The sequence below is a fragment of the Oreochromis aureus genome, linkage group 3 (genome assembly GCF_013358895.1).
Source record: "Oreochromis aureus strain Israel breed Guangdong linkage group 3, ZZ_aureus, whole genome shotgun sequence".
Lineage (NCBI taxonomy): Eukaryota > Metazoa > Chordata > Actinopteri > Cichliformes > Cichlidae > Oreochromis > Oreochromis aureus.
The window spans coordinates 19,548,882-19,576,108 of record NC_052944.1 but is presented as its reverse complement, the minus strand read 5'-3'; the positions used below and the strand labels follow the sequence as shown (position 1 = coordinate 19,576,108).

At 38.9% G+C, this 27,227-nt stretch overlaps 1 long non-coding RNA gene across 1 annotated transcript; it reads right to left on the bottom strand.

Annotated features, from left to right (window-relative positions):
- Window positions 1-11,980: 11,980 nt before the first annotated feature.
- Window positions 11,981-12,437, bottom strand: LOC120438929. The gene is made up of 3 exons (XR_005612257.1): window positions 12,397-12,437; window positions 12,158-12,306; window positions 11,981-12,053 (listed from the first exon to the last, which is right to left on the bottom strand). It is a non-coding gene; the product is annotated as an uncharacterized LOC120438929 (long non-coding RNA).
- Between the last annotated feature and the right edge of the window lie 14,790 nt (window positions 12,438-27,227).

Sequence of the window (27,227 nt, the reverse complement as noted above, 5' to 3'; positions counted from 1 at the left end):
AACACACACCTGAATACTCCAAACCAGTAAAACCCATAAATTGTTAATAGAGGCAGTCACACTTACTTATTATCAGTTAATCAAGTGCATTTGATAACGTGATGGTTATGGCTGCCACTTACTCTTTTAATTCAGTAAGACTGGACTTAGTTTTTCACACAATGCTTCTGCATTTTTGCTTAGCCTTTGTTAAATAAATAATGCCTCTTTACATGCCCTTTTATTAAGCTAAGACCTGCTAATGATCAGGTTAAATAAAGCTTTAGAATATGAAGAGGGTGTACTATATACTTACCATGACTGTAAATGCTTCATCATCATCATCATCATCACCTTTATTTATAAAGCACTTTAAAACAACCACAGCTGACACAAAGTGCTGTACATTGAAACTGTAAAATAAAATTACATGAGATATAAATAAAAAACAAATAAAAGAAAAGTAAAACAATTAATTAAATAACTACTTCAATTAAAAGACAACCCAAGTCTCACTGAGGTTAAAAGCCAAAGAATAAAAGTGGGCTTTAAGACGTGATTTAAAAGTGGACAGTGAAGGGGCCTCTCTAATGTGCAAGGGCAAATTATTCCATAATTTAGGAGCCACGATAGAGAAGGCCCTGTCCCCTCTGAGCTTCCTCCTGGATCTCAGTACCTCCAGGAGGAGCTGGGCAGCTGACCTGAGAGACCAACAGGGTGTGTGGGGATGAAGAAGCTCAGAGAGGTAAGCCGGGGCAAGACTGTGAAGGCATTTAAAAACAAACATGAGAATTTTAAAATGAACTCTAAAAGACACATTCTTCTTCTTAATCTTCTTAATCAATAAATTGCTTCTACAAACAAATCAGTTTTCAAAGACTTTTCTACTTCACCTATTTAAAGGTATAAAAGGGATTGCATACCTCATTGTTTTTCCTTAAGGTGGTTCCCAAGGATAATACTCTTCCTTGTTAGTGTTGGCTGTAGTGGAAGGCATCACTGACACCTAGTGGAAGTTTCTGTCCAATTAGCCACATTTTTGACTATTTCGTGGAAAATCATGGCTGTTTAGGTTTCTGCTTTTACACAGTAACCTGGTCTGCACCTTTCCACTACAAACTTCCAGTAAATAACAAGTGCACATACACAGATTTTTTAAAACCAGTTTTATTTTACAGTTTCTTTAAAATGCGGTGTCAACATCGGCTGCATCAGAATGAAAAACCTACAGTACCTGCAGGGCTGGGCGTCATAAGACTTTAGGTGGCTGCACACTAAAAATTCCTTTTGATTTCATCAGCTGTGCTTACCTAAAAAAATAACCTAAAGCTTACATAAACACTTGAACAAACAAGCCGAAAGCCCTTTTGCCTTGTTAATACTAAGCAGCCTTTGTTAAAAGGTCATATGCAGGGATGAACCAGCAGCAAGTGACTTGCACCAGCTGCTGTTTATATAGTTATTTAGTCAGCATTTGTCACTTGATTTATACAATATAAAACCATACACAAGACTGGTGTTTATAAGAACTAGCAGGGACTGTTTCAGTAAACAATCATAAGCTAAAGGACATTGATAATATAGAATAGAATAGAATAGAATAGAATAGAATAGAATAGAATAGAATAGAATTCAACTTTATTGTCATTGCACATGTCACAGGTACAGGGCAACGAAATGCAGTTTGCATCCATCCAGAAGTGCTTTAGCCATGATATAGATATATTACAATATATATTAGCAATAATATAGATATATAAGTATAAGTAATATATATATATAGTAATGTAAGTAATATAGTTTTAAAGCTCTTACTAATCTACTTTAAGTAATAGTTTACGTGAGCTTAAAGCAGCAAGTAAATCTCTTTACCCAGAACCAGTTGTTGCAACCTAACACCATGACAAGTGGCTGAAATAGTAAGGATGCTGCAAGTTTTGTGATCACAAACCAAAGCCTCACCCACAATATTTTCACCTTTGGAACCACGGGATAATCTGCCCTGTATCCTCTGCCACCCACTGAAGCTGAGCAACAGGAACGACCTCTTTCCTTCCCTGAAGTGTTCCAGAGTGAGTTGAATGAAGCTGGTGTGTTTTAACCCAGTGCTTGTTTAGTGTTTAAACAGCTCTCTCATACATATTTGTCAGACCATTCCAGGATGGCACATATTGTCAACCTACTTCGGGGCAGAGCTTTAAAACTGGTTCAAAATAAATAAATGATAAATAGAAATTGTAGTTTGACTTATGCTGATTTCATTAACAAGTTTTAAAATGTTTTTGATAAAGAATCCCATCCTGATGCTGCCGCTCACAGCATTTTAGTTTCCTACAGGGAAGAAGAAGTGTGACTGATTATTCCATTGACTTTGGGATGGATGGATTTTGTCACTGGGCTGCAACCCTACTTAGTTAATACCACAGTCCTAACCATTATTGATTATTTCTATAAGGCCATCCACTTCATTGTTTTATCCAAATTATGCACTGGAGATCAGGAGACTGCACAAACCCATAATCAACCAATGGCCTTCATCTCCATAGGATTCCCATGAGTCCAAGAACTACACCATGTAAATTATACACATAAACTTCTGATCAGAAGGAGGACTGCCTGCCCCTGCTTGTCTCCCTGCCAGCCATCACTGACCGGTCGCTCCATTTGATTATGTGCTGGACAAATAAATTATGTTACTCTTTCTGTTCCTCATTTTGACTCCAGATTGCTAGTGGTCTCTTGACAAGTCAAATAAAAGACTTAAGTTCTTGGCAGGTTTATGGTAAAATTAGTGTTAATATTTCTTCAAGTCTGAAGCTAACTGAGTTTGAGGCAGTAATCGCTCGTTTCATCTGATGGTATTTGAATAAGAAAGATAATTAAGATAAGATGTTTGGGTAAAGACCAAATTATTGAAGATGGAAGAAAGCAGAGAAATAGAAAGGGGAAAAGGGGTAAAAGAGAAAAAAAAGAGAGAAAAGAATGTGGGTTGGGAGAAAAAGTCGAGGGTAAAGTCAACAGACCTACTGGGTCTCCAACTGATACACAGCACCAAAAAACACAACTATGCATCCACCCCAGCCAACGGAAGAGAGAAGCCGTCTCGGCGGTCCAACTGCCAAGGGTGGGGGTGTTGGGGGACAAGAGGCAGTGAGCAGCCGACCACGCAGGTGGGCCGTTCCCCCAGCACAAGGGCCACAGACCCCAGACCGCTGAAAAACACCCCATCCCCAGCAGAGCCCCCACTACAAGAGGAAGAAGCCCAAGCAAGCCAGCAACCATGCCCAGTCAGGCACCCCAGAGCCACCAAATGCCCGGGGGGGGGGACAATTCTATGAATAAATAATGTCAGTAATGTATCCACAAACAGAAAAAGCTGAAACGTAGACAGGCTGTGAATGCTGCCTGCTTTTCAGCTCTGAATATCACGGTACAAGCAGGATTCACTCATATTAGCTCCGGTATTTTGCTGCCTGTGTTTGGTGGTGTCAAGCCATATGAGGCGCCGTACAAGCCAAAATTCATTCTTTCACTCTCACACACATACATTCTTCTGTCAGACCCACGTATTGTCACGTTTCAGGAGATGATAAAATATTTCTTAACACCCCGATAGCTTGCTGAAGAACTCGAGTTTCTTCTCCCCCCTCCATGCTGTCAGACACTTGAAAGTGACCCGCGCGTGCTTCTCAGCCAATCACAGCGATACAGACAGCCAGCCTTCCGTTTCCATTAAACTCCTTCCGTTTCCACTATACTCTTTCATTCGCATACATTATTCTTTTGCATACATATATTTTCTTCAGACATGTATGCATTCTCTTCTTACATACATATATTATTTGTGAGATTAAATACATATTGAATGCATGTAAATGAGAGCAAAATGTAGGAATGCATAAATGAAAATGCATGTATGTTAGAGTGAGAATTTGTAAATATGTACATTAAAATACAAAGAGAGCACAATATTGCAATGTGTGTGTTAAATATGTGTAAACATGAGAATAAGAATATCTAAATATAAAAATTAAAATAAAACTATGTGAGAGTGAAAGTATATGTGTGTGAAAGAAGAATGTATGTGTGTGAGAGTGAAAGAATGAATTTTGGCTTGTACGGCCCCTCATGAAGCCAAACAGAGTTTAATGCTTGTTTTAAGGAGGTGACAGTTTACTCAGAGCTAAAAGAAAGGTGGTTTATTCATAGGAGTTAAACATGTGCCCCCCTGTACCAACTGAGATCTCATCTTCTTTAGTACTCGTAATAGCACAAATAGTAAATACTCCTCCTTCTCTCTCTCCTCAAACCACGTGAGCCTGTCACCTTTATGTCTGCCCTGCACTTTTCCCTTCTCTCTTTTTCTTTCTCTCTGATTGTAAAATAAAAGTACGAACACGCATTCATAAGTTAAACTTGTGTTTTAATCCTGCAGCTTATCACACATTTGATTTCCATGTCTGAGAACTGCAAGTGTCCAGAGTCATGACAGACTAAGGAACCCAGTGCTGCAGATCATGTATGATCATCTCTGAGGGAGAGCTGATGGATGCTTTCCACCCCTGATGATAACTCTTCTGGCTGTTGACGGAGTCGGACGCATCTCTCACCCTCTCCCCCCCTTATTTTTCCTGCTTAGCGTCTATGTCCTTGTCTACTCTCGTCTAACTCTAACCCTCAGAGAGCCTCTCAGTCTCGTTCTTGTTCTCTAAAACCTAAAGAAGAATTATGGATTTGATCAACTGGTTCTTTAATCCAATTGAAAGTCTCTTCTCGATGAGGAGCCTGGGTTCGGGAGAGCCCAAATGTCCTGAAGGGACTTTCCCTGCCAGATACAAGATGGATGGGTGGCAGAAGTAGTGAGTTGTGTGCCTGGTGGGACTGTCTATTGAGGACATCGACGATATCTGTCTATTCGGAATCATGATAACAGGGTTCTTGATGATCAGAGCTGGCCTGGTCCTGGCTTATCGGAGATTGAAGAAAGCGGTTACAGCTGTTCAAATCCCCACAAGGCTAGCTGCTCATACTGGTCCCCTATCAGGGGATCAGAGTAATCCCCTTATCAGTACTGATCCCCCTATCAGGGATCAGTAAAGGCTTCAATCAATCAATGATACACCAGGACAAACTCAGCAGTGTGTGAGGAAGATGAGGAGGAAGAGCCAGCACCAGCTGAGAGATGGGGAGAATAGACAGACTGTTCCCTCTTTGTGAAGGGCTGTTAGAAAAGTAAAATAAGTGATTATCTGTCCTGAATCAGTCTTATTAGGTAATCTTAAAATAATTTTATCATTAGTGTTTTTAGTGTGGGAGAAACTACTCAGGCACTTCAAGTAAAAAGTTATATATTCGGAAATTAAATTATGTAAGTATCAGCACCTGAATGTACCTGAAAATAAATGTCCATAATTTTTTTCAGTTACATGAAGCACCGTGTACTTTGGATTTGTAGTACCGCAGTGTTTGTTGTATGTTATTGCTGTAGATGTTTATGTGCTTTATATATTTTGAGGTAAGTTCTTCTACATTCTTACATCATAAATTATAAGAATATTATAATATATAATATATTATATATTATGTGTTTGTATCATGTCTGCCCAGTTTGACCCATTTAGCAAAAGTCAGTCTGTTCTATGTAACTTAAAACAGTTATGATTAGGGCTGAGTATCATCACTGATTTCTATAATCAATTCAATTCCAATTCACAAAGTCCCAATTCGTTTCGATTCAATTTGAATAAGGGAAATTTCAGAAATATTATAATTCTGGTCATTTATCAGTACTGATAGTTGTGAGACTTCATCAGAGGTGGGAGCATCACAGCAGGTGCCTTTGTCTCAAAGTGACTGAGGATAAAACACCGAAAAACATGAAGGAGATTTTCCTGGCCTGGCTTTTTATAGCAGATAACCCCCTGCAGAAAACAGAGACTTGAGATGGGAAACTGTTCTTGAAGTACAATGAGAGAGAGAGAGAGAGCTGTGCAGGAAGTGAAATTTTATCGTGCTACACAACACTCAAAAAAGTGAAATAGCGTGGTTGTTACATTTACAAGAGTCTAACTTGTAATTTGAACAAAATAATTTTATGTTTTTGTGGTAAACGTAATTATGTCATGTAGGATCTACATGAAATGGAACAACTTAATTTATTCTTGTTAAGGTGATGTGATATAATCTAGCAAGAGTGGTGAGTTGCCTGGACTCGCAATATCACAAGAAAATAGAGGTTTCAAACCACAGGAGAATCACTGGGTTTATAAGAGGCGAAAAAGCATACACACCACATGCACACTATTGCTAGTTTAACTTGTCAAGGACAAAAATATAAAAAGAATTCTTTATCAAGCCTGGTAATCATAGCTTTCCTATTCTTTTTTAAGTATGGATTGACAGCTTGGTGGTGCAGTGGTTTGCACTGTTTTCACACAGCAATAAGGATCTTGAGGGGTTTGACTCCATCAACTAGCAGAGGCCTTTCTCTGTGGAGTTTGCATGTTCTCCTGGTGGTTGCATGAGTTCTCTGACTTCTTCCCACCATCCAAAGACATGCTTTTAGCGTGGTTAGGTTAACTGGTGATTCTGAATGACCCATAATTGTGAATGTGAGTGCCTCTCTACATTAGCCCTGTGCAGTGATGGGAATAATGGCGTTACAAGTAACAGCGTTACTAACAGCGTTACTTTTTTCAGTAACAAATAATCTAACTAATTACTATTTCTATCGTTACAACGCCGTTACCATTAGTAACAACAAAATGCGGTGCGGTTGCATTACTATTTTTCAACAAACAGACGGTGGAAGCTGTCTTCAGCTTACCACATCTTATATCAGTTTCACGGAAGTAGCTGGGCGCTACAGCTTTAAGCAGGTGCGTTGGCTTCTGCGGGTTCAATCACTTTCTGGCAAACAATCACTTTTTGGCACAACACGTGAAGCTAAGCAAGCAAAACAATCACATGAGTGTTGCTGTTTGGCTGAGGAAGAATAAAGTAGTCGTGGTAAGCCGATCACACGACCAATTCAAAATTACAAAGCAACAAGGTGATATATACCAGTTTTAAATTGTGTTGATAGGCCACGTAAAACCAGAATCATGATAAACGATACATACCCGGTGTTTTTTTCTGAATAGTTTCGTCACGTTTAATGTCTAAGGACAGCACTAGCAAGCACTCTCTGCTTATGACCAAAAAGAAAAAAAACAACAAAAAAAAAACCAGCCCGTTCGTGTTGGTGGAAAAATGCAGCATCAACCAATCAAAAAATGATTTGGAAACATAACATTTGGTTGATTAGGAAGAGGGGGAAGTTTTAGGAGTGACGACGAGAGAGAGAGAGAGAGAGAGAAAGACAGCAGAAAAAGAGAGAGAGAGCGAGTTTTGAGATGTGAGAGATTTGTGACGTTTAGCGTGTTTGGAGTGTGTACTGAATGTGTAGTCTTGTGTAGTTAGTGTGTAGTGTTGTGGATAGTTTGGTGTTGTGTGTCAGAACAATGAGGCGACTCATGTTGGTGCAGCAGGCAGAGTTGCAGACCCAAGATGCAGGACTCACAGGCTGAAATGGACTCTATCAGCTTTATTGCTGATAAATACAAATAACTAAACTAGCAGGAACATGTGCGATACAAACAGGCAGCGCACACAGCAAGAGCTGTTTTTCAAAGCATTCATTTTTTATGATGCAAATGTATCTAAAACAAGTAACAGGTAGTAATACATGTAAAACCCCAAATCAAATTAAGGTTGCACGTTAAAGATATTTGTCCGATTAGCAATGAGATAGCAATTTAAATATTGGTGGAAATCCTGTTTATCACTAAACCATGTTCAGTTCATTATGATGATCCCTCATTATTGAACTGTCATTTAGTATAGACAAGTGAACACACACATGTAAATTATATGCATTAACAGATCATTACAAGAGCGACATTAAAAGCATGTCAGACGTGAATTAACACAGATAAAACCTCCATTGCTTTGGTGATTATTTTACTATAAAGTCAGGAGCAAGAAATTTCATTTTTGTGTGATGTAAGAGTCATCCCTTGGTAGCTTTTAATACATCAGTTGGGGGGGGAAACTCTCCAGTAATTTCAATATACTGTAACTAAGCATTAATGGTGAAAATAACTACATTTTTTAATGCTGTCTAATTTAAATCATCTTTTGGTTCATCAAGTGAGAGAAGGACTTTTATTAGTTAGAGTAACAACTGTCTGTTTCACAAGCATCACAGTTTACATTTTCTAAAACAAAGACGAACTGCACTTAAACATGGGTAATAGTAATTTTAAAATACAGGAATAAAAGACAGAAATGCTCACCAGATATCACTAGATTCTCATGATGTTTCACGCAACAGTTAAGCCATTCAAGGATGCTGTGTTTTTGATAACAATGGAATAAATGTAATTGTTTTCCTGCGCTTGTATTTCAAATGTAAATTATCTATTGATGGTTTGCAAATAGCCATGTCAACAACATGAGGCAGGAAGCAGTGTAGAGACGTGTCTTGTGGCTCGATCCTCCTGAAGCTGGAAATGAAGAGAAAACGCAATGAGAAAATTTTAGTTGATTTAGCTGATTAGCTTTAAATGTAGCACTTATCATTTCAATTAGTTTATCTTACATGTGTTTTCAGATATATGTGCTGCAATAGTTGTTGTCGTTCTCACAGTGATTGTTGTTTCTGCAGTAGCTGCTGAAGAAGGAAGTGTTGCACTTTCCACTATTGTTGTTGTAGTTGTGTATAACACCATGGTGGTTGCTGTAGGAACCTGTGCCATAGTAGCCACAAAAGTTGCTGGTTCAAGTACTGTTGTTGCTAAAGTATTAGTTGTAGCAGATTTCACGGTCACTACAGTTGTTGTTTGAATAGTTTCTTCTGTTGGCGTAGAAATGATGGTCGTAGTTATTGATGCTGGTTTTGAAGGGGTAGCAGTTGATGTCATAGTGCAATTAGCAGTTGGTGTAGCAGGTGTAACATTGACTGGAACAATAAAATATTTATCAAAAATAGATTAATATATATCTGTGTACAACCTAAACTATTATCTTTATCCTTCACGAATGTCAAAATAACTTTTGGTTACATTTTCAAATACTCACCAGAAGTTACTGATATTGTGTCAGGAACTATGGCAATACCGAAATTGCTGCTGGAACTGTTAATAGCCTGTTTCAAAGTTTGAACAATAGTAGTATTATTTGGGACTTGTGCACTGGGCGCTGTTTGATTGAACACAAGCTCCACCTCTGCCTCAGTTCTATCCACTCGTGTTTGGACTCTAACAAGACTGTGCCATGAAAGAAATTGAGTCAGATGTTAGATAATGATTACAGATTATTGAATGGTTTAACTATGTTACATGGCACTTTTAATATTCAAAATTAAATTAAAATAATAATTTAGAGGAAAGTAACTTAATCACTGTTAAAAACATGTTTTACCTGAACCGAATCACAATGGCACGGATGAAGGAAGGAAATGGTTTGTAGATTCTATCACACTGCAAAAAAATTAACACAAACAGAAAATTTAAACAACTTCAAACTTACATTGTCTAAAAATGCCTATTTAAATGAAATAAAATGTATGATTTTAGATTTGTTCTCTAGATAAAGTGTCAGTCAATAAAAGATATATTAAGTTGAAATATTACTCACCGTCTCTTCAACTCGTCTTTTGCGATCTTGATATACACTGCTGGTGGGGTCTGTAAGATCAGGTACATATGGTTCAAGGATCTGTAGAAACAGAAAAACTTGGACAGGTGCAGTCGGAGCTTTTGTAGTTGTGGTAGTTGTTGGAGCTGCTGTGGTTGTTGTTGGAGCAGATGTAGTAGTTGTTGGAGTATATGTAGTTGTTATTGGAGTAGATGTAGTTGTTGTTGGAGGAGATGTTGTAGTTGTTAGAGTAGATATAGTAGTTCTTGGAGTAGATGTAGTTGTTATTGGAGTAGATATAGTTGTTGTTGGAGCAGATGTAGTGGCTGTTGGAGGAGATATAGTAGTTGTTGGAGGAGATGTAGTTGTTGTTGGAGCAGATGTAGTAGTTGTTGGAGTAGATGTAGTTGTTATTGGAGTAGATATAGTTGTTGTTGGAGCAGATGTAGTGGCTGTTGGAGCAGATGTAGTGGCTGTTGGAGCAAATGTAGTAGTTGTTGGAGGAGATGTAGTTGTTGTTGGAGCAGATGTAGTAGCTGTTGGAGTAGATGTAGTTGTTGTTGGAGTAGATGTAGTAGCTGTTGGAGCAGATGTAGTAGCTGTTGGTCCAGATGTAGTAGTTGTTGGAGGAGATGTAGTAGCTGTTGGAGCAGATATAGTAGCTCTTGGTCCAGATGTAGTAGTTGTTGGAGTAGATGTAGTAGCTGTTGGAGCAGATGTAGTAGCTGTTGGTCCAGATGTAGTAGTTGTTGGAGTAGATGTAGTTGTTATTGGAGTAGATATAGTTGTTGTTGGAGCAGATGTAGTGGCTGTTGGAGGAGATATAGTAGTTGTTGGAGGAGATGTAGTTGTTGTTGGAGCAGATGTAGTAGTTGTTGGAGTAGATGTAGTAGCTGTTGGAGTAGATGTAGTTGTTGTTGGAGTAGATGTAGTAGCTGTTGGAGCAGATGTAGTAGCTGTTGGTCCAGATGTAGTAGTTGTTGGAGTAGATGTAGTAGCTGTTGGAGCAGATGTAGTAGCTGTTGGTCCAGATGTAGTAGTTGTTGGAGTAGATGTAGTAGCTGTTGGAGTAGATGTAGTAGCTGTTGGTCCAGATGTAGTAGTTGTTGGAGTAGATGTAGTAGCTGCTGGTCCAGATGTAATAGTTGTTGGAGTAGATGTAGTAGCTGTTGGAGTAGATGTAGTAGCTGTTGGTCCAGATGTAGTAGTTGTTGGAGTAGATGTAGTAGCTGTTGGAGTAGATGTAGTAGTTGTTGTTGGAGTAGATGTAGTAGTTGTAGGAGCAGATGTAGTAGCTGTTGGAGTAGATCTAGTAGTTGCTGAAGTAGATGTAGTAGTTGTTGGAGTAGAGGTAGTAGTTGTTGGAGTAGATGTAGTAGCTGTTGGAGCAGATGTAGTAGCTGTTGGAGTAGATGTAGTAGTAGTTGTTGGAGTAGATGTAGTAGCTGTTGGAGTAGATCTAGTAGTTGCTGAAGTAGATGTAGTAGTTGTTGGAGTAGAGGTAGTAGTTGTTGGAGTAGATGTAGTAGCTGTTGGAGCAGATGTAGTAGCTGTTGGAGTAGATGTAGTAGTTGTTGTTGGAGTAGATGTAGTAGCTATTGGAGTAGATGTAGTAGTTGTTGTTGGAGTAGATGTAGTAGCTGTTGGAGTAGATGTAGTAATTGTTGTTGGAGTAGATGTAGTAGCTGTTGGAGCAGATGTAGTAGCTGTTGGAGTAGATGTAGTAGTTGTTGTTGGAGCAGATGTAGTAGCTGTTGGAGCAGATGTAGTAGTTGTTGGAGTAGATGTAGTAGCTGTTGGAGTAGATGTAGTAGTTGTTGGAGTAGATGTAGTAGTTGCTGGAGTAGATGTAGTAGCTGTTGGAGCAGATGTAGTAGCTGTTGGAGTAGATGTAGTAGTTGTTGTTGGAGCAGATGTAGTAGCTGTTGGAGCAGATGTAGTAGTTGTTGGAGTAGATGTAGTAGTTGTTGGAGTAGATGTAGTAGTTGTTGGAGTAGATGTAGTAGCTGTTGGAGTAGATGTAGTAGCTGTTGGAGTAGATGTAGTAGTTGCTGGAGTAGATGTAGTAGTTGTTGGAGTAGATGTAGTAGCTGTTGGAGCAGATGTAGTAGTTGTTGGAGTAGATGTAGTAGTTGCTGGAGTAGATGTAGTAGTTGTTGGAGTAGATGTAGTAGTTGCTGGAGTAGCTGCAGTAGTTGTTGGAGTAGATGTAGTAGTTGCTGGAGTAGCTGCAGTAGTTGTTGCAGCAGATGTAGTAGTTGTTGCAGTAGCTGCAGTAGTTGTTGCAGCAGATGTAGTAGTTGTTGCAGTAGCTGCAGTAGTTGTTGCAGCAGATGTAGTAGTTGTTGGAGTTGCTGTGGTCGTTGATGTTGTTGATGTGTTTGTTGTTGGGGTAACTGTGGTAGATTTAAAATGAGGACAAAATGGTCATAAAACATTTAACTGAGTCCCTGTAAAACCTTTGAGACTTTTTGATCAAAAATCACGAAATGTTACTCACATGTGTCACTGACATTGACAGAGGTCGTTTCGATGTCAAAGCCTGTCACATTTGAGGCTGTACTGATCAAAACATTTCTAATCTCAGTGTCATTTGGAACAGATGAGTTTACAAACTGAAGTTCTATGGTGTTGATGACTGATCCCTGCCTGTGAATGCAGACACAAAAACGGTAGTTTTGAATATTTAGGGCGTTAGGTCAGTACTCTTAACATTATATGTCAAAATACTGAAATTACCTGAAGCTCACAACGGCCAAGGAGACAAAGGAAGAAGGGAACGTGTTTCTGTAAGCAGGTTCAATCTGCAGACACAAAGCAGATTTTCTTAAAATCAGGTTTAGCTGTTTGTGTACGTGATGTATATTGTATGGTGAAATACATTAACAGAAGACTATTTAAAGAAAAAAGGTGAGGTCTTGACCCGTACAGAGAGTAGCTCTGGTAGATCACAGAGCTAACACAGACAGAAACAGACAACCATTCACACTCATATTCACAAATGTCATGGCAAAGACTGTAAATAAAGTACTGCAATGTGTATAGAATTTTGAGGTGAAAATGAATATAATCCATTTTGCAATAAGGCCGTAAAATGACAAATAAAATGGAACAAGTCCAGCGCCGTGAATAATTTCAAGATGCACAGTATGGGCAAGTTAGAAACACCAGTTAATAGAATAGAATAGAATAGAATAGAATAGAATAGAATAGAATAGAATAGAATAGAATAGAATGCCTTTATTGTCACTATACAGTTGTAAAATGAGATACAGAGCATCTCCTACTCAGTGCAAACATGCTGGGGGGTGGCACAGTTCTGCAGCGCTATATACATATGGACAGTATTAACAGAGGGAAAAAGATATATATATATAAAATGTACAAATATACAAGCCGGTTTTTTAAAAAAGTAATATGTAATAAATAGTGTTGTGTATATACAGTTGGGTTATTGCACATAGAATTGGTATTGCACAGTGGTGGTCCATAGAGGAAGTGGGAAGAAAAGGAAAAAAAAAAGAATTGGGTGGGGGGGGGGGCACTGTGTTTTCAGGGTGGTTATGGCTTTGGGGAAGAAATTGTTTTTGAGTCTGTGGGTTTTTGTGCTGATGCACCTGTAGCGCTTCCCTGAGAGAAGCAGGCTGAACATGTTGAAGCCAGGGCGGGAGCTGTCCTTGATAATGTTTGCTGCTCTGCTGAGGCAGCAGGAAGAATAAATGTCCATCAGGGAGGGGAGAGGGCAGCCGATGATCTTTTGTGCTGTCTTGACCACACTCTGAAGCCTCACTCTATCCGCTTTGGTGCAGCTGCCGTACTATACCGTGATGCAGTAGGTTAGCAGGCTCTCAATGGACGAGCAGTAGAAGGTCAGCAGCAGGTTGGAGTTCAGCTTATACTTCCTGAGGACTCTCAGGAAGTGCAGCCGCTGTTGGGCCTTCTTGACGACCGCTGAGATGTTGTCTGTCCAGGACATGTCAGCAGAGATGAGGACACCAAGGAACCGGAAGGTGTGGACCCTCTCCACACACTCCCCATTGATGTAAAATCTAATTGCACTGATATGTCTTTGGCCTGTGGGAGGATGCCAGAGCACCTGGAGAAAACTCATGGTAAAATGGAGAGAACATGCAATTTCCACACAGAAAGACCCAAGATTCAAACTCAGGACCTTTTTACCATGAAATAACAGTGCTTACCACAAAGCTACCATTTTAAATTTAAGTAGTTAAATTACTGCGTGCAGTTTTGCAATGATTCTTCCTTATTCAGTGAGATAAATGTAGTGTGTTTGGTGTTGAAGAAGTGCTATAAAGTCAGGTTCAATGGATTAGGTGAAGATGGGAAAGACAGTAGACAGGTGAGTGAAAGAGAATCTATATCTGGATTAATTAAACTTCATCACTGAAAATCTTTGTTCAAATATGAAGACATATTCAGTGAGAACAAGCCTTAAGACCACTCTTAACCAAGTTTAAGAGCTTTTCTCCATTGAGAGAACAATAAGAATCCAGCAATAATACTGACTTCAAGTAAAACAGACTGTAGGTCAATTAGCTAAACACCACTGGATGAATTATCCATCCCTGGATGTGTAAAGCTTGGCAAAAAGGTTTTCCAAGTTTTATAACCTTGCTAGCAAAGGTTCTCCTCTTGACTTGTTTCTGCTCTTAATCAGTCAAATTTATTTAGGGTTTTTTTTTTATGTGAATTATATTCTTTAAGCAGACTTTCTGCTTTCTATTAGGTAAGCACATGACTTTGCCTCCAACTTCAGTGACAAATGCTTAGAAGTCCAAATAATCCACATTCTGCATTGTTCTTCCTTTAGTGAACCCTTATGAATTATGGATTTTATTTCAGTGTGAGCTGACAATGATAGCTGTGTTTGAAGTGTTTCATAAATACTTAAAACACTTCTGCTGGAGCTGCATGTGCCTTAAAAAATGCATTGAACAATCAGTTCAATAGCATATTGAAGTACTTTTAGCACCATAAGGTGGTCTGGTGCCTTTCATTAATTTGTCACGTAGCTGTAGTTTGAACTTCTCAATCATTCATTCAGGACAGTTGTCCTGGCGCTTAGTTCTTATGGAAATTTTTGAATTTTTTCCTAAGACTTTGTACTTATTCTATATAAATTAAGTTATATTTTTTTTACCACCTTCATGTGAAAACAATGAGAAGAAACTAGTATTTGAATATTTGCATTACCTTCATGATCAGATAAAGTCTTGTACACTAACCTTACAGATAACACTCACCTGCGCCTTTATTGATGAACATCGACTTTTAAAAGCTTCAGATGATGAATTCAACAAGTTTGCTGTAAAATTGCTTTGAATGGATCTGAAAACAACATATCTAATTGTCAAAGGTCCAGTGGTTGTGGCTACAGATGTGGTCGGTGTTCCTGCTGTTGTGATTGTTAGAGCAGATGTGGGACTACTTAGAGGAGTAGTAGCAGTTGTTGGAGGTGCTGTGGTACACCTTCCTGTATAGGTGATAGATGTAAATGATCAGAAAATTACAGGAATATCACAGGGATGATTGTTGCTGTGTTTGTATATGCCACCATCTTACCCATTAAAATCAAGAACGTAGATATAAGCCATTCAACAATCATTCTGCTTTCCATTTAACCTGTAAAATTAAACAATACATTTATTCATCATGTGAAAACATATTTTTAATCTATAACTCACATAATACATTTATTTCTCCACTGTTGTCACAAAAAATAAATAAATACTAATAAACTGGCTGCTCGTTTATTCACAGGAGATCACAACAGTCCATTGCTCAGCTTGTGTGATTTGGTAGATTGTTTTATACTAAATCCCTCATATACACCAAAGGTATTTTGTCTCATCCCAGCTCCAAACCAGGGCTTAAAAAATCAGTCAAATCAAAAAGTAATATCCACTGTAGTGAACCCTCATAAAAGATGTAACCACTAATACTGTGAAATTATAACATTTTGTGCTATTTGTGGTTTTTGTCTGTTTTAACTTTGACAAAATGTAAACTTTACTTTTGTTAAACATCAGTTTTCACTGATGTGGCGTTCAAACAAACACAAACTAATAAGATTTGTAAACATGTACATTACCTGTTTGCTTATGACATTTAAGTTATTCCATCTCAAATCAGCTACTTTTTGGAACATTTGCTGCGCAACCATCTCCAAATCACATAGATTGACGGCATAAATTTGACGGTATAAAGTTTAAACATATATAATGACAGCTGATAAATTTTAGCTTCATTTATCAAATAGTGACTAGATATATTTTTTGGAAAAATGATAGTTTGTTCCCTTTTCAAGGCATTTTTCCGCATATTGAAATCTGCGGCGATGTTTATTACCTTTGTGTGTTTATATACATGAGTATGTCAAAAGGTTTTAAAAATTTAAAGAATGAGATTTTCACTAGTCTTTTATCAAAATAAATCAAATTATGTAACTTGGCACAGAACTTCTGTAACTTGCATATTGGTCATGCGAAATATGAAGAAAAAAGAAGTCGAGTACTTATGCAAAGAGTCATATTTGAGTACACACTAACAAAAAATTTCAACTTGCAAAGGACAATAGTGACTATTTATGAATGATATATACTTGAATTTTACAGTACTGAAAAATAAAGCACATAAAATCCTTTTAACATGAAATACTCAATCACAAAAATGAAGAACATGTCATTTTCATTAAACTTTCATGCTGGATTGCACAAGTATGACAAGTTGTATCATAGAAACAACAATGTCAGTAGATAATCTCATGCAAAAACAGAAAAATATGGGAGTTTCTAGATTGTAATCTAACTTTAAATCAGTAATTTTCTTAAATATGTGCTTATTTTTCATTTCCAAGACATTCGCCTATGTCGGTAGAAATAATAAGAAATTGACTTACCCAAAATGAGAATAGAAGTTGAAAAGTTACTGATTCTCATCTGATGTTTATCTGTGATATGTCTAAATTGCAACCCTTTTACCTTATGCAACTGTCCACATACATATACCACGAACCGAAAAGCTGAAAGACCTTAATGAAGAACAAATATTCTACCTGTCAATATATATTTGCGTTGTCCCTTATCATACACCCTTCTTTTGTTCCATGAGTCAGTGGTGAACTTTGTATTACAAAAGCACTTCCTTGGAAGTCATAATAAATATAAATATTTCTAACCTCGAGCTGTTATTCAAAGTAGTTATAAGTCATGCAAATTGATTTAAATACTGAATCCATTTTAGGTCAACAGGTAGTGAAGCTTGCTAAAAATTCAATTTCAGTGTTGGATTAAGTTTCAAGGAAGTTTGTTTCAATGAGCACTATTTCTTTTTCTATATCATTTATTTGTTTCTTGCTTGGGTTTTCTTTAGTGAGTTGAATTTATGTGCACAGAAATTTTCTTTCTGTAATTTTCTTTTATCACCGTCTTTGCTGTTTAGGCCTGAAAATGTCTAGGGTAGCTTTGGAAAAAGACCATGATTTTATTTAAAAAAGATCCTTTCATAACCTTCTGAATGGAAAATGAGACCAGTGAGTACCAATTACATTCTGATGTGACTATTTAACATGTTACCCTGAAATTTCACACTGATGTTGTCCTCACAAGTCACCTATGAGATGTGCGCTCACGAGGACCATGTCTTGCCCGATGAATGATCATCCCTGTCTTCTTTAACCACAATTTTCAAAAAGATTAAAAATCTTTAGTCATCACACCAGAAAACAGTTTTCCAGTTAGCCTCTTTAACTAAGGCCCAGAAAAGGCAAAAGCAGTTCTGGATCTTGTTTTTTCTTTGAAGGGTAGCATGTAAATGAAGGCAACTACATTTTAAAATACTGTGCAATTTAAATCATCTTTTGTTCATCAAATAACAAAAGGACTGTTATATGTTAGAGTAACAACTAACTGCTTCACCAGCATCACAATTTAAATTTTTCAAAACACAGGCAAGCTGCACTGAACCGAGCTTAATAGTAATATAAGCAGATGAACTCTTAACAAACATATATGGAGCAGATATATGTGCTTCAATAGTTGTTGTCATTCTCACAGTGATTGTTGTTTCTGCACTAGCTGCTGAAGAAAGAAGTGTTGCATTTTCCACTATTGTTGTTTTAGTAGATCCAGAGTCATTCCATTCAATTCAATTTTAATTCAAGTTTAAAGGAGCTTCAGATTGTAAGGTCTTCCTTACAATCTGAAGTAATACAGCGCAAATTCCAACAATCAAACCCCCAATGAGCAAGATCTTGGTTAGAGTGGGAAGCAAAAACCCTCTTTTAACAGGAAGAAACCTTCTCTGCCATGACCAGTTGGGGGTGAGGGGAATGACACAGAACAAAAGACACACTGTTGTTGTGGTACAGAGCCAGAGACTAATAATAACTAATGCAAAGCAATTAGATGCAAAGAGGTGTATAAATACATACCGAGTAAAAAAAAGGAAAGTGCATCATGGGAAACCCAGCAGCCTAGGTCTATAGCATTGTAAATAAAGGAAGGGTCCCCTGATCCAGCTATAACAATGTGCTTTATCAAAAAAGAAAGTTTTAAGCCTAACCTTAAAAGTAGAGGGTGTCTCTCTCCCTCACTCTCCCTAATCCAAACTTAGGGTTAGTACCACAGAAGAGAGGCCGGGCTCTGCCTCCCATCCTAATTTTAAATACCTTACCACAAGTAAGCCAGCAGTCTGAGAGTGCTCTAGTGGAGTGATATGGTACTCTGAGGCCTTTAAGATAATATAGTGACTGATTATTTAAGATGTATGTGAGGAAAAAGAATTTTAAATTCATGTCTGGATTTAACAAGGACCCAGTGAAAGAAGAATCAGACAAATATGCTCTCTCTTTCTAGTCACTGTCAGTAGTCTCAATGCAGCATTTTGGATCAACTGAAGGTTTTTCAGGGAATCTTTAGGACAGCCTGACAATAATGAATTCATGGGTGTGTACATGTACTGTAAGAAGAGACACAGATGAAGTGATACATCTATTATGCCTGGTGCCTACAGTGCAAAACTTTGTAGGCAGTAGGTTGCTTAACCTGGCTCAGCAGGGTTACGTGCCCAAAAATGAGGCCGACTATATGAATGTATGGAATGACCAAGTTTTTCCATGAGTGGATTTTCAAAGAAAATGAGTTTTCTTCAAAGGGTATCTGGGCTCTCCATTAGAGATAGGGTGGGGAGCTCAATCTTTCGAGAGGAGTTGAGTGGCTGCTCTTCCGCATCAAAACAAGCCAGTTAAGGTGGTTCAGGCCACTAAATAAGATGCCTCCTAGGTGAGGTATTCTGGGTATATACTTCCGGGAGGTGACTCAGGGGCAAATCCAGAAGAGATTATATCTCTCAGCTGGCTTGGGAACATCTCTGTGTAGCACCAGATAAGCTGAAAGAGGTGACCAGGGTGAGGAAGTGACACACACACACGCACAGGTGTATACTTTGCTCACACACACATGCCTGCTTAAAACTGTCACGTGGTTAACTGAATTATGTGTAACCTCTGTTGTCAATAAAATAGTGAGGCGGACGCAGAGGAGTTGGAGTTGCTTGGACAGGCGAGTAGCAGCACTGCTCTCCAACGCTCCCTTTGCAAGTAAAACTATTGTGGTGTCTGTGTGGTTGCTTTCAGTAACAGTTTCTGTTTACCAGCAGGGTTGACTTAAACCCAACAACATCCACTTGTGACCGCCCCTCAATCCACAAAATACCAGACCCCAAAGGCTCACAGGAGGAACTGTTAAAGAACTGTTTATTTATTATTCTCTGTTTGGTTCTTAGTTTGTTTATTGGTTTCATTTTCATGTATGTTCATTAGTATTTTGAGTATTAGTTACTATTTTGAGGGGGGTTCTTTTTATATGAAAGTATAGTTGTTCCTTAAGGTTATCATGGTGCTGGGTCTGTGACCCAGTGTTTGTGTTTCAGGTTTAAGTAATATTCTTTGATTCATTGTTATTCATGGTTCTGGCTCTCTTGGTTGTTTTTCTTATTATACTTTAATAGTTTCTAGTCCCTAGGTTTCTGTTCTCTTCTGTTATGTTATGCTATGCCTACACTGTATTCCACATTTTATGTGCAGTTTCTCTTGTCTCTATGTTCATACATCTCCTGTGTGCAGACCATCCCCCGTCTCCCTCATCAGTCATGTCTCCTTGTCTCAGTATCAAGTCCGTGTCTCTGTGCCTGTCTCATGTTTCCTGTTTTACTTTGACAGTCTTGCGTCCTATGTTAGTGTATTTAGTTTTGCTTCCTCCCCGTGTTGTTATGCTTGATCTCTCCCAGCTGTGCTTCCCATCATCTCACATTGCTATACATTCTCCTGTGTTCCTTTTATCCCTGGCTTCTCCTAGTTTTTTCCCAATTTCTTAGCTTCGAAAAAAAACTGGTCCACCCCAAGGATCGGGTCCCCCGACACAAACAGAGTAACATAGTGTACGCTGTTAAGTGCCAGGAGGATTGCCAGGAGGATTGCCAGGATTTATACATCGGGGAAACCAAACAACCTCTAGCAAAGCGGATGGCACAACACAGAAGAGCAACCTCATCAGGCCAGGACTCTGCAGTTTATTTACACCTACAGGCCAGTGGACACTCGTTCAACGATGAGGATGTACACATCCTGGACAGGGGAGGAACGCTGGTTTGAGCGTGGAGTCAAGGAGGCCATTTACGTGAAAAGGGAAAGACCATCTCTGAATCGAGGAGGGGGCTTGAGGGTACATCTTTCGCCATCTTACAATGCTGTGATTGCAGCCATTCCCCAACTGTGTAAATGGTACTCATGGCCATTCATCAGTGGTTGTTGATCAATGGTCATGAGAATTTGCATATTAATGATCAAAGAACTAAACTCCCAGCCCATTGTTCCTTCCAAGGTTATTATCGTTAACGAAAACTAACGAAATAACAAAAACTAGAAGTGAAAAAACATTTTCGTTAACGGAAATAGAAATAAAAACAAAAAAAGGAAAACTAACTAAAACTGTAATGAGTGTTCACAAAACTAACTAAAATTAACTGAATTTATACCAAAAATGTGTTTAGTTTTCGTTGATGTGTGCGTGTCATACAATAGTCAAGGGTGAAAATGAAGTTTAGTTTCCAGGTTTTTTTCTTGCTGTGTCCCATTATGCCAGCAGGTGGCAGTACGTTAGTTGAGTCGTCTGTGTTGCTGCTCCGTCCGCGCGCAGAATCATGTCAGGAAAAGTCTGGAGAAAGCGCCAGAGTCCAATTTGGGATTACTTTGAATATGACTGTGTTTTGGATAAAGCAAGTGTCTTGTAGTGGAAAGAGACAAATTATGAGGGACATTTCTAAAGGGAAAAAAATCCCACAAACCTTAAAGTGCACTTGAAAAGCTCACACAAGAAGGCTAACCTAGCCTAGCTTACCTGGAGAAGGTAAGGGAGCACGCCCAACCCTCATCCCCAGAAACAGAAGCTAACCCCAGGCAAGGCAGCGTGATGCATCCCGAGACAACAGGACTGGGATATCTACATAACTGTGTGAGTCAATTGCCTTAACACCCAGTGCTGCAAGAGTTAATAGTCTCATTGGGGCCAAGATATACATTTTATAGTTGCCTGGTATCAATGGTTGTTCATCTGCCTTTATTTATTTATTTAAAGAACCCATAGGTGGGAATGTGACTTGTCTGTCTCTGCGTGTTAGCCCTGCGACAGACAGGCGACCTGTCCAGGGTGCAGGGTATGGTAGCTGGAATAGCAACATACCCAAGGATAACCAGAAGAGAATGACTGATATGATGAAACTGGGATTTTGTTACACTTTATTGCAAACACAACTAAAACTATAACTGAAACTAATCAAAACTAAACTGAAACTAAGGATTTTCAAAAAAAATAAAAACTAAACTAAACTAGCAAACAATTGGTAAAAACTAATTAAAACTAATATAAAATTGAAAATCTGAAGTCAAAACGAAATAAAAATAAAAAATAATGAAAATTGCAAAACTATTAAAACCCTGGTTCCTTCAGTGGGCTGGTTTCAGTCATTATGCAAATGTACTGTTTATAAGATTGGGGAAACCTGCAGTCAGCTGAGACTGAAGAAGTCACTTGGATGACGAAACGTTTCTCCCACTGAAAACACTACGTCCAGATGAACAGAATCAAACTTACCATATTTCATCTTTCCTCATAAACGTCCTCGTTCATGTACATATTGCCACCTTAGTGCTCATAGTCATAGTGTCTTTGCTCACGTCATAGTTGTGCTTATTAGAGTTTGTCACTGCCCATAGTTCTGTCAATATTGGTTCTTTCCCCTGTATATATTTGCAGCCCGTGCACTACTGTTAATTTATGACTTGTCAGTTCACTCTCAACTGTAAATAGCCACTGCACTTGTACACAAGCATTGCATTAATCCACGTTCTTGTAATTAAACTCTTTTGCATGTATCTCAAGTGTCAGTGTTGTTACGGTTCTGGGTCCGTTGGACCCAGTATTTTGAGTTTATTATGTTTTGGTTTACTTTTGCATCATGGATTATTCTTTATGTTTCTCTGGTACTGTGTTTCAGTTATCTTGGTGTTTTGGTGATGGTGATGATGATTATTGTTATTAGAGTTCCATGTTTCTGTTTATTTATATTTAGGATTTGTGTTCTCATGTTTTGTGTGAGTTCAGGTTCCATGTGTCATTTTCTGTCTGTCTCTCAGTGTCAGGTCTGCGTCTTGGTGTAGTGTTCTCGTTTCCTGTTTTATTGTGAAGGTCCGCGTCTCATGTGAGTGTGTTCAGTTTTACCCCTGTCTCGTCTTGTTGATTATTCCCAGCTGTGTTCCCCACCTGTGTGTAATCTCCTTGTGTTTCTCTGTGTGTATTTAAGTCGCGTCTTCTGTGTTTGTAGTTGCTGGTCCGTCTGTGTATCCACCCTGCGTCATCTGTGTGTCTCCCTGCTGTCTACCGTCATCCACCTCTGCTCGCCGTCTGTGATGTTCGTGTTCAGGTTCCTCCTCCGTAGTTTAGCTGTTTCCAGTATAGTTTAGTCTCCGTTTGCCATGTTTTCCCTGTGCCGTGTATTTCAATAAACCACCTTCTCACCTTTACAAAGTGCCTGCATTTGGATCCTACTTCATTATCTCTACACGGCTCATCTCACTCGCCGTGACAAGTGTTGAATCTGTCTTTTGGGTCCATTCTGTGTCTGACGGTCTGCACAGTGACAGTCACCTTTTTAAACTGGAAATCAAAATCACTATGAACACAAGTAAATAATATCCTAATTGATTATATATCTTTAGAAAACTCTCAGCCATCCTTTAAAAAATAGCATAACTAGGGATGGGTATCGAAACCCAATTCCTTGGAATTGTTTGCCATTTTTGCAAACGATTCACTTATCGATTCCAGTCACCCCGAATGAAGTTGCGTAGCATCATTTACCTGGCAAGGCGCCTAAGCGGCTCAAACGCTCAAAAGTTTGGTTATACTTTACGAGAACGGATGACAACAGGGCAACTTGCAATACTTGCAAAGACATTTCATTTAAAGGAGGAAACACTATGAATATGCAAAAGCATTTGCTCACAAAACACACGATAACCTTAAATGAATGTTGTGTTTTTAATTCCCCTCCGGACTCGTGAATCCCAACCCAGCAGCAGCGGTAACGTTTGCATGTCCTCTCCTGTTAATGCGGCAGGTAAATAATCAACTAACATTGCATATTATGTTAGCGCGATCTGCCTTAATACAAAACCAGCCATTACTGTGCGCTGCATTTAGATGACCATGATGAGAGAGACAGAGTCTGGCTGGCTCAGATGCTGGCAGTTCTCGATGCAGCCTACCATTAGCGTCTTCTTTCAGGCCAGGATAGACGAATGTCACCGAGCAGTGACTAAGTTTGTGGTCAAAGGCTTGCACACATTTGCCACAGCAGATGCCCCCGATTTTCGGTAAGTGAATGTGTTTAATTGTAGGCAGTGACATTACTGGATATTCTTGTGTAATTGCTACAGAATAATTTATGTTATACTTGCTACAGAAGAATATTTATTTTATTATTTTACATTTACAATTTTTTTCCTGGGGACCCCATTGAAGACCTGTAGGCTGTGGATCTCTTAACAGGCATAGTCTGGTGAATTTCTTATTGTTATCATCACTGTCAGAATTTTGACTATCTTTCGTGTTCATAACACATCAACTATATGTACATGCTTATAGATTTGTTATGTATATATCAATCTATATTGCAATTATATTAATAGTTGCTTGTGTGTATGTATGCATGTATACATGTGTACACACATCTCTGTATTTTTATCTCTGTCGCTATGCGTGTGTATGTATGTATACATGTGTATCTAAGCAGGGCTCTAGAGTGCGACCAATTTGGTCGCAAATGCGACCAAATTTTTCAGTGGTGCGACTAAAAAAATATATTTGGTCGCACTGCTCGGGTAACAAAAAAACAAAAAACTCTGCAACTCTCTGTGTGGTCAACAACAGACACACATTATGCCCCTATCGTGGATTAAACCAATCAGAGATAGTCAGGGGCGGGACCTCTCTGATTGGCCGTGGTCCAGTTGAAAGTGCAGGTGGAAGAGAGAGGTGAGTAGCTTGAATAAAGCGATATCGATTCATTAAATCCTGAATTGACTTTTAAATATAACTGTGTTTTGCCAGAAACGCCAGATTCTCAGATTAAAGCTCACAAAACTATTTCAACAACCACCAAACATTAAGTGAGAGCAGGTACACGGATTCCCAGTGGCGGTCCTAGCCTGTTTGGCGCCCCGGGCGAACACGCCCTCTGTCGCCCCCCACACACACACGCACATAAAACATATTAAGGATTATACATTAACATAAAAATGTTGTCGGAACCATACTGAATTTCACCAGAGAAACACACACACACACACACACATATGAAGAGAGAGAGAGTATGCATAGTATGCAAACGGCTACCAAACAGCTATCATAATTTGTCATACAATGAGAAAGGACAAATCAACAATTGACAATGACTAGTTAATATTAAAATCTGTAACATAATGTATTGTTTGGAGTTTAGTCTGTTACTGTTACTATTTTTACCATTTCTTTTTGGAGCAACTGTAACCCACATTATTTCCTTAGGGATTAATAAAGTATTCTGATTCTGATTGTTTCAGGATGACCTGCCATTATCCAATGACACATCTGCTTACCTGTATCTTTTGCTCATTTCTCCTTCTCTCCTTTTCTATTTTTTCTAAACTGAGCACCTGATGGCTTTGAACTTTTCTTGTCCATCTTCCATTGGTTTTAATTTTCCACTCCAGTATGAACACAAATCCCCCAACTCGAGGATCACCACGACATAACCTAATAGACCTGCACCTTAGTTCACAGATTCACTTTGTCTAAGGTGTATTTCTGGGATTTCACACAACCCAGGATTCAAATCATGAATACATAATGGGCTTGGATTTACATCATTATGAATGAAATGTGTTCTATTTGGAAGCAGCTGCCCCCCTTTCGACAGATTGTGTGTGAGACTTTAAATCATCAAACTGTAAATTATAAATTTTAAATTGTTATTGATCCCGTTACCCCGAGTCCTAAAGTGTATATTTATTTTCTTACTCTTCTTACATTTATTGTTTGTTTATGCTGTACTGTATGTAGCGGAGATGACAATAAAGTTTACTTTGACTTCCGCAGCGAGCAGGCGCACCGAGGGCTCTCGCGCTCACTTTTCGCGTATAGAATTTCGAAAAAACATCGGTGCAAATTATAAGTCTGTATCATAATGTCTGGTGTTTTCGTGTTTGTTGGTTTGTTTTTCTTTTGTTTTATTTTGCGAGTTGATTATTAGATGCTGCTCCAGCCAGCCAGAGAATCCCCGCCGCCCGCCCTCTCCTCCCTGTGCATAAGCAGCAGGCGCACCATAAACGGTGGGCGCCCTTACTCCCAGCAAATAGGCGATAGAAAACCGATCGTTGCCTACGACTTTCCCAATATGCGCTGGCTGATGTCGGGGCAGCATGAGTACGAGCAATTTTTTTTGTTTTGTTTTGGGGGGTTTTTGCCGATGCCCGTGATGCCACCCCCCACCACGATGCTGCCCTGGGCAACCGCCCGTGTCGCCCGTATCAAAAACCGCTACTGCGGATTCCACACAAAGACATAAACACAGAGCGACCCGACGCATCAGAATCAGCTTTCTCTTTCTCGGCTTTCTCACCCGACAGCACGTAGACGGACACGCTGTCGGAGCTCACCGATTCTGATGCGTCGGGTCCGCACTGTGTTTACGTCTTTTTGCGCTGATTCTGAGCTGCAGGTTTTGTCTCTCCAACCAAAATTCGCCGAGCGAGCAGCAAAAGAAGCAGCAAACTACGCTTCACATTTGATCAATGTCGTCATGAATTTCCTCTTACTTTTGCTGTTTTGCTTCCACCACGATAAAAGTCACACTTCATGCACAGCTCCCTCTCTCCCTCTCTCTCTCTCTGTACTTCAAGAACAGTTTCCCGCCTCAAATCTCTGTTTTCTGCATTATTCATTCGCTTATTACCCACCAGTCTACCGTTGTTTACAGCGCTGTCTTTTTCTTTTTTCACTTAAATGACCTCGGACAAGAAAGCCTAATTTCTGCTGTTCAATACTGAAGAAATTTAAACTTCTTAAAATTATGCAAAATTGCAGAATATTGCAGAATATTTTAAGGTTATCTGCTATAAAACGCCAGACCAGGAAAATCTTCATGTTTTTCTGTGTTTTATTCTCAGTTACTTTGACACAAAGGCATCTGCTGTGATGTTCACAATTCTGATGAAGTCTCATGTGTATCAGTACTGATAAATGATCAGAAGCAGGAGCAGCCTAGGCCCGACAGAAGTGGATGTAGCTGTGGGTAATAAGAAAAGATGAAAAGAAGTATTGATAACTTTTTTGTTAAGTTAAGGCCTGATCCATCTGAAATTCATAGCCAGCTCTGACACTGTGCCATCAATCTTTGAATGCTGAAAAAGCAGCAGTGTATCCAGAAAACACATTATATGCTGCAATAAATGCACTGCCCAAGTGTCCCCTCTCCCCACTGCCTTTCAGCAGCATGCAACAGCAAACAGGTCGTCAGGCCAAGATGGTGATTAAGTTTAACATTTTCTACAATATTGACAAAGCACTTCAAGCACAAGTTTGTTAGTTAATAATTTAGAAATGAATATTGTATGTATGAACTGCAACTTGCCCCCAAAGAAAGTGCACATGTAAAACTGCGGTGTTAAGCGATGCGGTTGAAAAATTTGAGTGCGCCTAACTTTTGTGCCGGTGCGCCTAAATTTTTAAAGTTAGGCGCCCCAGTGCGCCCATGTCAAAAAGTTAGTCTAGAGCCCTGCTAAGCATGTGTATTTAAAGTGGCATGGAAGGTGTTGAGGTGTGGTAATTTGTAAAAAAAAAAAAAAAAAAAAAAAACAACAACAACAATTTCATTTGTATTTTTTTTTTTCATTTTTCATTGTATTTGTTTTAATTTATAATTATTATTGTTGTTGTTGTTGTTCTGTATTCTAT